This window comes from Falco naumanni, chromosome 3 (genome assembly GCF_017639655.2).
Source record: "Falco naumanni isolate bFalNau1 chromosome 3, bFalNau1.pat, whole genome shotgun sequence".
Classification (NCBI taxonomy): domain Eukaryota; kingdom Metazoa; phylum Chordata; class Aves; order Falconiformes; family Falconidae; genus Falco; species Falco naumanni.
Genome location: NC_054056.1, coordinates 56,280,166 through 56,292,602, shown reverse-complemented (window position 1 = coordinate 56,292,602; position 12,437 = coordinate 56,280,166).

The following is a 12,437-nucleotide window of genomic DNA, read 5'->3' as shown; positions in this document are numbered from 1 at the left end:
TCTTTTTCACAGCCCAGTTTTTGGTAGGAGTTTTGCCGCTTCATGCCTCTTATTTCTTTTTCTTTTTTGACAGAAATATTTAAATATAGATATCGATAAGTATTAAAATGTGATTGCTTTTTGAAAAGCAACATCTTGTGTATTTGAAGGGCTTAATTATAAGCTATTCAGGCAAATTTAACAAAGCTTCTGCTCATTCCTGACACAATATATTTTCTAAACATAGACAAGCCAAGTGAGGGCAAGTTCACCAGGGAAGGTAAATCTCCCTTCCTTGCACTCACTGCATTTTAACATCTCAGGCTACAGAGCCCCTGTTGCTGCAAACCTATGAGTACCCCCTGTAGCCTCTGAAATAATGCCAAGCTTCTCAATAGTGAAAATCATAATCTGAGAAGTAACAGACTATTCTGTTTAATCTGAGCACTAGGTACCTGTAAAGCTAGTCTTTGTGGACAAAGACATGCATTTCATACATTTGATTTGATTAATTGACTCTACTGTAAGAGAAAGTAGGACTTGGCATAACATCTAAGAATAATTTTTTGTTACTTGTAAACATTTTCAAGATGAAAGTTAAGTGAAGCTATGCACAAAAGCAAAGCAAAATAAGGTGTTTATTCACCACTTGACATCAGCAGGAAGTTGCCCAGCCGCCTCCTGGAAAGCAGGGCCTCAGCACCTGTAATGGTTACTGGGGAAGGCAAAATGCACAGCCACAAATGCCTTCACTTCTTCCTTTGGTGAAGCTTCTATGGATTTTATGGATTTTTACCATACACCATATGGTATGGGATAACCCTTTGGTCACTTTAGGTCAGCTGTCCTGGCCACACTTCCAGCCTCCTTGCTGATGAGGAAGAATTAGGAAAAAAACCCAAAATGAACAAAAAAACCCTTGACACTGTGCAAGAACTGTTCAGCAAGAGCCAAAACATTGGTGCTTTATCAATACTGTATTAGTCACAGACCCAAAACACAGCACCATACATACTGCTGTGAAGAAAATCAACTCCATCCCAGACAGACCCAGTACACTATAACAAACAATTCTGAGAGCATTAGGGCTTTCAAATGCACAAAGGCTATCTGGAATTTCATCATGAGATGGTATTTTTAAAATTTCAATTAAAGAAAATAAAATGAACAAAAATTATCTCAAATTTCCACAAACAAACTGAGCAAAATTAACAAATTAAGTCAAATGCTCAGCTCATGTAAAAGGGTGCCTCTGACTCATTCCAACCAGGACATGGAATTAATTTGCTCCTAAAAATATCAGGCTCCAAGCATGGAACTGCTGCACAATATATTAAACATTTTGAGGAAGAGGCATAGGTGAAATCCAGCAGTAAAAAGTATCTCACAGCAAGGACCATTGTGAGTTAGATTTTCAATATTAATATTCATCACGTGCTTTTCTGGATAAAATAACTCATTAGCAGTGTGGCTGTGCATGAACGGCCTAGAGCAACCTGTGCAAGGTCTTGCTGGTTGTATTTCAGTAGTGTACACTGGTGGTGAGATTATAATGTGCCCTGTCCATTTCCATATCCTCTACAAATTATGTTCTTTTCCATGATCAGAAACATTTGTTTTCCTCATCATCAAAGTGAAAGATTGCCTCTTTACCAGGGAAAAGGGAAATGATGGTCTGGTATGTAGTCCAGATTTAATTCTCTTGCTAAATATTTAGGAGTTAATGTCTATAATTTTAAATCTATAGGATTCACCACAAACAAACATAGACATGTGCATATACACACACACACACACAAAAAAAAAAAAAAAAAAAGAAAAATACTTTCAGGAAGAAAAAGGGTTCCCCTTAGTAGTATCTGTAGTATCTATACACACAAGAAGTAGTTAGTCTGGATTACAACCGATATGAAGTTGATTTAAGGGAGAAAACCAGCATAAGCATATAATCATAGATTTATAGAATCATTTAGGTTGGAAAAAACCTTTGAGATCATCGAGTCCAAGAGAGAAAACCAGCAGAATCAGAACTCTTAATATTCTTTTGTTAAATAAAATACAAATTATTCACTACTGTGTATTGTATGCCATAACATAGCTCCTTTTCTATTCTATAGTTTCATCTAAATTTAAGCTGCTTTTTTTTTCTGTGGGTTTTGGTTTTTTTTTGGTTGTTTGTTTTTTTGGGTTTTTTTGACAATGCTAAATTCAGATCTATGGAAAGGGAATTGTTCCGTTAAAAGTTTTGGTTTGTCACAAGAACATATTTGACAATATACCGTCTGCTGCAATCACTATTAACTTCATTTCTTACCACATACATTGAACTCCAGTATTCCCTGCAATAGACTGATACTTAAGAAGGAGAATAATAATCAGAGAACAATAACAAATTAGTAGAACAGCAAAAGTGAAATAACGTGGTAAGTTACAATGATCATGTTTACTGTTTTCTTACCAGCTATTCTTTTGGAAATCTCAGATTGTTGTCATTTTGTGAAGAGCTGACCCATCAAGCTACAAGATGTGAAACATAATTCAGGTTCACTTATCCCGAAAAAGTGTTATTAATTATTGTTTTTAAATTAGTGCCCAAACCAAAACTATACAATTTTTTAACTCTAAACCAAAAAGTTATAAAATGACAATTGCTTATATTTTGCTTTTTCTTGATCTAGCATTTGCCTTCCGGGTTTGTTGGTTCTTTTACAGTGACTTTAATTGTCAGTTCTCTCACCTCAGAACATTCTTATAATTCAGAAAATTGCTCTTCCCTATAGTGGCAATGATTCTTCTCTGGGTGATTTCTTGGCATTTTAGAAAATGTTGGTAGATCAGAAAAATTTCAAGTTTCAGAAATTATGAATCATATAAACATCATTTGTTATTGTCGTATTTGAAGGCAGTGACTCATCCAGGCAGGAGCAATGCTTCAAGTGACCAGCATACAGTGTGAACAGCAACTACACAATAATGGAGTAAGCAGCTCACAAACACAATAAAGCTCAGAAATAATTCCTCTAAACTACTTTGCGTGTACCTTGAAAGCCTGTATTTCTACATATTAGGTCTGCTTGTTAATCAATTAAAATATAAATATGTAAATCACAAATTATTAAAAAATATCATAGGAAAACCTATTTTTTTATTTTCATGCATTTATTTTCAGAAACATCATTTAAAACACTTCAGCAAAGGAAACAATTCCTTTTAAGTAAACATCATAAAAAGCATTCTGTATGTTCAACAGTTTCATAATATACCTCTCAACCTTCTGATATACAGCAATTTTATTGTCACTTCCAATGATTGTTTGTAGCTGTGCTTATCTCATACTTAAACAGAGTATGATCCTTACTTCTTCATGCTTTGCTTCAATATCCAAATTCTGATCATATGAGAATCTTTCAGTTTTTGCCTTGGAAACCATCTAGTTTCTGTTTACTTGCTTTTTATATGCATATTTACTTTTCATCTGGTGATATTATATGAATATTATTTACGAATGTACGAATATTTATCTTTATTATATTGAATATACATCTGTGCAAGTGTTTAAATGAAAATATAAAGTACTAGACCAATGTTGAATTCCTTCGAAATTTCACATGACCTCACATCAATGATGATACTCAGTCATTCTTTATCATCTTGCTGGTGGAAGCACTTAATAGAAAATCCAAGGAAAGAGTAGCCATCTGCTGACCAAACCTGGTGCCACAAGAATAGAAGACAGAAAGATCATGGTTGAACTATGTATTTTGGAAACCAAGTGCACAGAACTTGGTTCTATTGCATCCAACTATTAAACCATAGTTTTACTTTAAAATGGAATAAACCTACTCTGAGATAATAAACTCCTCTTTTCACTTTGAGAAATATCATAATTATCTGTTGTGCTGTTGTAGGGGATAAGTGTAAGTTCTCATAAGGTAGTATAAAGGCATAAATATCTACAAGCCATAGCTGATGCCATGTCTTGCAGTCTTCCCCATGCCACCATTTTTTTTCTTTAATAGTTATATTTCCACTATATTAAGATCACAAAGCCCCATTGTGGAGACACAGCTACTTATATCTGTAACTATCAATACAGAGGCCATAACATATATGTGGCAAAGCCACAATCATGCCTATAGTGGACTTGCTTGTCCCAAGCTACCATGCAGCTACTAGAACACATGAACTTCAAGACTCTACAGTGATAGGGTACACCTGTGTTGAACATCACATGCAGAAAGATCTCAAATATTTCTCTTTTCATCTAGATATCCAGATCTACTGATAGACATAGCAAGTAAATGAACCAATGTGTTCTTATTTTAAATCACTACTTTTTCAAGATCTAAAATGTCCTCCCTGCAGATATGGTTGTAAATGCAATCCATTGTGAACTGCAGACATTGGTTTGTACCTGTGGAATTAATTTCCATATTCTGAAAGTTCTAGATTACTATTTCTACCAGAATGATGGATCTCAGCATGAAGGAATGGCTTACGTAACTCAATTTCAAAGAATGAGGCACAACAAAAATCACGTCATGTCTTCCTGAGCACAACAGAAAGAAGTCAGGAGCACTAGAGGTGTTAGTGTTATATGAGATGTGGGTTCATATGGAGCCTGTTGCTTTGCAGTCCCATGAGAAGGAGGCTGGAAAGGCCTTTGACTGGTTCATAAACACTGAAAATGACAATTCCATCCCATATAGCTCATAAACCGACCACTTCCTTACATTAGTATGGGCTAAAACTGAAGTGGCAATGAAATAGGTAACATTTGGGTGTGTTCCATGTGGAACACATGTTGGTCGGTGCATTCCAGAAATGGCTACCCTAGAGCAACATAGATGCAAAGACTACATCAAAGACTAGGATTGTAATTCTAAAGCACAGGCATCATAAGATGAACCCAATACAGGCCATGAAATCGCTTGCAGCTGTGTCTAAAGTGAGCTGAGTTGGCTTTGTTTGCAGTAAGTCTAAAGATGACAACCTCAAGTGCCTAAGGAAGATTTAAGAGACTACAAACAAGCTAAAAAGCTCAGTCAAACAATATTTCTAACAATATTGGAATTAGAAAGAGTGGAATGGAACTGCCCTGAAGGCTGTAAAATAATGAGATTTTTAGATATCAACAGATGTTAGAACATGTAATGGCTCTTTTTATGATGCATTCTCTGGCACACATTAAATACCTCTGCATACTATTCAATTAAAACAATGGAAAACTGAATATGCCAAATCAGGGGGTAATTACTCTGATATATCCAAATAAAGTCTTTATTCTGTTAGTAATAACTTTGAAATTAACACAGATATGAAAAAAAGTTAGTAAAAACTTGGTTGTGTCTCTTTTTCATTTAGTAAAACCAGTTTAAAATGATACTTTTTGTTCTCAGAAACTGACATAATGACAACACACATTTGTAACCTATTATTTATTATATGACTAAGACAAAAGTGGTAGAGCCTAACAATAACCCAGGATGAGACAATAACAGATAACAATGGGATTTGTGATATATAAATTACAAGAATGACTGGAGCTAAGATGTTTGCTCAAGCCAGCACTTACAGGTAATCAACATAGACGTAGAAGTAATTTGTAACAGAGACAGTAAATTCCTACAAATGAAAAAGTAATACAGGTAGCCTCTGGCCTAGATAAGATATGACAACTGTTGCAGTATTTTTAAAAGTAAGAAACAGAGATACTTCCGTAATATATTTCAGGTGGCAGGAAGCACACCATAGTACGTCATTAATATAACATCAGAAAAGACAGCTCGGATTAGAAGGCAACTTCCGTTTCTCTGCACACTTATAATTAAACTTTTGTCAATCAAAGAACAATACCTGTTACAGCAATGCCATATGGGACATGTCAAATACCTACTGGTTTAATTTTTTCCTCAAACCAGGTAACTCAGAGCTCAGTAGCAAAAAGGAAAATAAAAGCTTGGTGCATCAAATAAAAACTAGTTATAAGACACCAGAGTTATGTTGTGAGCTAGCAAGGAAAACAAATTTATAGTGTGTTTACTACAAGAAAACAAACAAACACATACCCCAAAGAAATAAAACCAACCCTCCCTCCGCCCCCCTCCCCCCCCCCAAAAAAAAAAAAAAAAAGGAAGAAAAAGGATGATGGTAATAGATCTGTAATTCCTGAGGTTTTTAATGGGGTATTTTAGAGTTTTCATCTAGTTTCTGGTGGAAGAACTGACAAAAAATGCAAAGGGGGAAGAAGACTGAAGGATTGGTAGCAGCAAGAGGATAGGGAAAAGTTTGAGCGTGGCAAGGTACTGAAACAGATGGGGTAGGAAGAGAAGAGAAATTTCAAGGATATTAAGAAACTTACTGGATTAAAAAAATTATTTGTCACTGAATAGGGCTTTCAGGATTCTGACCCACAGGATCTGACCCGTTCAGTGTTCATCAGAAAGTGTTCTTTATATAGCATTTTAGAAAAAGTTTTACTTTAAGAGATGAAGCTAGAAACAGGCCTTCAGTCCCACTAGGTTTTTTTGGAGGAAAACCTGCATTGTTTTTGAAAAAGGAAGGAGAGGGTGAAGCTCTTAAAACTGAGGTCCTGACTGTGCAAAAATTTGTGCATCCACTAAATGGTATTCATTTGCAATTCAATGGCATGTCTAGGAGTCATAAATATATAAAAGGTTGGAGTAAGATATGGCTTCTTCATGTAGATCTTGTACAGAAAAAATCCTCACGTCTAAATATGAAGTATTCTGAGCAAAGTGCTATTCCTTTCTTCTGGCCCATATTCTAAAAAATTCAGCACAGTCAAAGTAACATCACTTACATTTTTCATTATATTTTCTGTTGTAAAACCAAATGCCAGCATCTGTTAATTATTTTATACAGCTTATTCCACTATAGAAATAGACCTTGAACTCAGGAAATGACAGAGAGAGAAATTTCAAAACTGCATGCCAGGATGCTATAATGTCAGGTTTTTTGTACAGTTATTTATATAGCAAATAAAACTTTTTTTTTTTGTTTTTGTAAAATGTTTATAGGTGAACTATCTTTATCCCTTCCCTAGAAAAATCAATTACAGAGGCCCTATTGATGTGTGAGATTTTTTTATTTTTCTCTGTTGCTAAGAGACTATGTCATCCTGATGTTATTTAATTAATGATTGCCCTAATGTCTCAAAATAAGAATAGCAAATTCAGCTGAGATTTCAACTCTGAAGTATCAGCTGGCCACAACTGAGCAAAACTACTTCAATTTTTTAGAGAAGCAGCAAATAAGGTAATATCCATCAAGTCAATTCATTGATTGCTCTACTGGTCAGAAGGGACCCAGGCAGTGTGCCTTCTATACAGGAAGGGTTGGATACTGATATTCTCATGCACTCATGACACCAAAATGAACAGTTGCAGCTACAGCATTTAATATTTCCAGTTGATGCTATGAGTTCTAGGTTCAAAAAGTGAGCAGTCTCTGTTAGTTATCTATACGTCAACAGATTTTACTGTGAAACAGGTAAACCAGAAAACGAAGAAAAAGGACCTGCTGACTAGATTAGAAAATGACAGAAACAGTGAGCTGGGTGTGTTGTCATAGGAACTGCGAGAGGCAGAAATCTCAGACTCTGTGATGCTGAATGGCCAAAATAGGAATCTGTATTTTACAGTAATACTGAGAGTAATAGCTAAAAAAGATAAAAAATAATGTAAGCTTCAAAATTCAGACATTATTTAAGACTTGTCAGAACTGATGAGGCTAGAGTTCTTATTTTCGTGTGTTTTGATATCATTTGCAACCATAGCTTGATATGCTATTTTTCACATTTCTTATTTTCTTCCATCACTCAATATTATTTTTGCCCTAGTTTAATATGTAGCTCCAGACTAATTAAATGTAGTATTTAAACCTTGAGCTGAACCTTTAATTGTTAATTTCTTCACACATATTTTTCCTGTATTCTCACCATAGGAACTAACCATTTTACAAGCATTAATATATTTCTCTGTACAGTATATGTGAAATTAAATTCCAGATTTATTAAATAAGGAACTGAGTCAAAAAGAAGTTAAGGACAAAATAATTTAAACTATCCAAGAATTCATGGTACTGAGTTGGAAGCACCTAGGACTTGATATTTCAAAGACCTTGACACTTGTACATTATTTGCTATGCAGCTGCATTAATGCAACAGTTTCACACAGTGTGCATAAGTGTCCACTCTTGAAAACTCAGAAAATGGTTAGTGGCCAATCCCAAAAAGGTTGTTTCACATTAACTGAGGAGCCACCTACAGGAATACTGTACAAAAAGAAGAAACAAAATCAAAGTTTAACCACAAGACTAGACTTTGTGTTTCTTCAGTTGTATGAAATACATTTAATAATACATAAAAAGTATTACATAACATATACTTCTACCACAAATGAGCATAGGTCATAAAATAGCCTCTTTCACAGCATGCTTGAACTTAGTCCCAAAATATCTCATTTTGAGTACTGAACTACACAAGGATATTTGTAAAATAAAATAAAAAATAATTGGATCTTTATTACAAAAAGGAATAAAGGTTTGAGCAAATCAAACTAAATTCATGGATCATCTTTTAAAAGCAATTTTAAAAGCCTTTTTCTTTTTATAGACTCTCTCATAAAATGGAGGAGGGCATAAATCTCATCGTCAGACCTCACAAATATGTACTAGCAGCAGTTAAATGTAGATATAAGCAGTCTTGCATTCGGTTCTCAGTTTTAAAGGCAAATTTTCTTCAGTGATCAACAACCACTCAGTCTATCCCACAGCCTTCTACATTGCCCTTTCTCCCTGTTCTGTCTCTAGTTTTTGCCTTACACAGCATGTTTACTTACCTCCTACAACCCCACCCCACGATCCTAATCTTCTCACCTTTTGGTCTTGTCAGTTCTCAGCCTTGTCCTGATTTATATTGTGCTCCATCATTTACCCTTGCTTACTTTCCAACTCTTGCCCTTGCAACTTCTTCCTCTTGTTACCTCCAAATCTGTCCATTACTCCTTTCTCACCTTTCCCATTACATCCTTTCTCTTATTCTTTATGCTCACTAGCTACCAATAGTGATGTAACAATAAATGAAGACAGAGATTCTTCCCAAATCTTTTCAGCTCTTTTACCCCAAAACTTGGACAATAACAGCTTAGAGGAACAACTGGAAGAAAAAGGCACGAAGAGAAAGGCCTGCAAATAGCATGCATGTCTTGCACAGTCCTATCAACACTTACAAAATTTTATTTTCTTCTTGGTTAGCTAAGATATAAAAACATCTCTGTGTCGGCAATAAATGATTTCTGTACTTTTATAATGTGACTACAGCTGGGTAAGTCACATTGCTGCTATTAAAACACTTTAATTTCAAGTTAAAAAAATGAAAAGCTTTTCAATGTAAAATTGAACTAATTTTATCCAACATGCATATAAGAATGTTTTTTTCCTGACCTGGTTCTCAGAAACATCGATTTTTTTAACCTGAACTATTCCTTGAAACAGCAAATCATAAATTTTATCAAAAAAAATTTGGCACATTAAGCATCTATTAAAACTGAGCTTTTCATCAGCTGAGATGGGAAAGTAAATGTCTCTGTGGTATTTCAGTGTTGTCTATATACACTTCTTATGAAAGTAGTGCAACACTTGAGAATGTAGTAAGGCTGAAGAAAGTAGACTGCAATAATATCTTTCAAATCTGAACCAGGTCCATCAATGACCTATACCTTTTACACTGACAACAGGAGACTAGCAAATGTTTGCACTGCCATAGATTAAGATTGTAAAGTATTAGCTAAATCTCAATGTATGCAGTTATGTAGATGCCCTGTCATCGTTCTTATTTGATACTGATCATTTTCCTATTGATTCTCTCTCTGGGGTTACTACTGCAGCTCTGACTGTGACTTTATTCGGTTCCTCTCCCCCGCTCCAGCTCAGCCCTAGACTTTCATATATTCAGGAAGAACAAAATAGGTGACGCTTAAAGATTTAATTGGACAGATTATCCTCTTCATTTGCTGAGGGCCAGAGAGCTGCATCTTTATATCTCACAGATTTGGAGTTGTTCTGTTTCTGAATGCAGAGTCCAGAGCAGGAAATAAAATGCTCTGAGCAGAGTTACCACAAAAGCCTATGCTCATCCCACTCCTTCTCTGAAAGTAACCAAGCTATTACCCAGAGTGCTGCATTTTTCAACAGCTTTCAGAATGATCAGAAGTGATAAGAAAAAGTCACATAGCAACATGGTGATTCAGGAACATGTCTCACTTCAGACTACATAAATGATTGCCAATACACAGACATCATCTACTTCTTGTCTAGGTTCATTTAGCTAATGAAATGGTTTGGCATCTAGTCATAGATTTACCATGAAAAACCTACTAACAGAAGATTTATTATGAAATGGGACATTTTAGCACATAGATCAGCTGTACATCGTGTTTAATACACAGGGATTTCTTTTAACTATAATCTCATCTTATTGAAAGGCAGTGGGTTTTATAAATATCTAAATGTCATCACTGCTAACTCTTATTGACAACAACTTCACTAAGAAACACCACAGGTATTTCTAAACTAATTTTCAAAATAGCAAATGCCAGAGACACTGAGTGGTATTGATAATGCAGTGTTATGAAAGCAGAACAAGTTTGATTTGTTTAGTAAGTGAAAAGCTTGCAGTGATAAGCAACTTTTGCAAACAAGAACCACAGAAAAATGCTAGTTTAAGTCATGGAAATTTTAAGGAAACATAGGTCCTATAAAGTTTGGCCCTTCTGGTGCTTAAATTTGTTAAACTAAAAAAAACCCACAAAACAACCTGTAATCACAGGGAAAATAGAAGATGAAATAATAGAAATCCCTGTCCTGTTTCTGACTTTCTAATCCCCCTCTGTACCCATGAAAGGGACCACAGGAAAAAGAAAAGATCTTCAGGAATCTGTAGTAGACTTGCTTCAGAGTTATTCTGTGAAAGCATGGTAGTTGGTCTTCATATGAGGAATGAATTACAGTCTCCTCCTGAACCTATGCAGCAGGTCAACTCCCCTTCTAAAGCTGTCCACCCTTTTAGGTGATATTTATCAGTTTTAACAGTCCTGGAGTCAGGAGCTGTATTAACAAGCTAATATAAAGCAAAGGAGGCTTTCAGAGAGTCAATGGATAAAGTGGGCCATGGAGATGGTAGTTTGGATCAGAAACTTAATCTAGATGTTGTCAGTCTCCTTATGGATAAAATTACCATGGGACACTTCTTCACTGAAAATCGCTCTGACCTGTGCCATTATCCAGTGCTTATTTGTATCTGTCAACAAGTCTCAGCAAGTCTCAACACCCTTTAAAGGAAGGTGCATTCTGATTTCTGAAGAGGTAGAGCATGAATTTCTGTTTTAGACACTCATCCCAGAAACTGAAGGGGCAGAGGGGTACATGTAGCCAAAGCAGGTTTTATTAAACACTTGCCACCTGTAGAGGTACTGATAATTATTAAAAAGATTAATTATGAACATATCCTTCTTACATGCATCATTTTGAGTTGCTAAGTATTGTATCGATTACATGTGAGGTACTGGGCACTGAATACTCTGAAACATAGCATTGTAGTTAATATTAAACATCAGTCTAGGTGTTTGATTTCTGCAGTGAAAGAATTTGAGATTTACCATCAGCTTTAAAAAGAGTGTAAGGTTCCTAAGTAAGGTCCCTTTTGAAATGCCCATAACTGAGCAAGTGAGGTGAATCTGAGACCAACATTTGACAATTTCATCCAGAATTTCTGAAAAATATAATCACTCTACTACTTAGATATAATCCTTCTTCCTATCCACCATATTTTTGATACACCTATCAGTACTATGTGTACCATGCAAGTACTACATTTAGTGCTATGTACATCAAGTAAGATTCTGTTGTAGTCCTTTGAGAAAATAGATACCAATGCAATTAAAAAATACAAATAAAGCTGTATGTCTTACAAAAATGTTGCCTTTCTCTGAGGAATCTGAAAACCAAACCAAACCAGCTGCCTGATATAGTTATTCAGGATACATAGTATATTTTAAGTACTTCACTTGAGTACTTACAGTGAAAATAGAACTCAATCAGCACCACATGGAAATGTTATTGGCTGCATTTAGATTTATGTGAGAATTAACGTTGTGTCAACTAACCATATTTTTGAAAAAATCTCTTTTTTGATTGCCAGAACGTTACTGTACAAGGAACTACATAGTATTTTAAAGGGCACGGGCAAGTTAACATCTGTTTCTGGAGGAATACTTTAATGAAGTGAAACTAGTGTCTGAGAAAATAATTGAGTGTCCTAACATATTTCTTAAAGTGTTTTGCCAGAACGTGTGTCCTTAAAACTGTGGTTAATAGTTACTTCTGTTACACAGGCTTTGTTTTCAAATGGTCAATGACTGTGCCTGTCTCCTACTGGG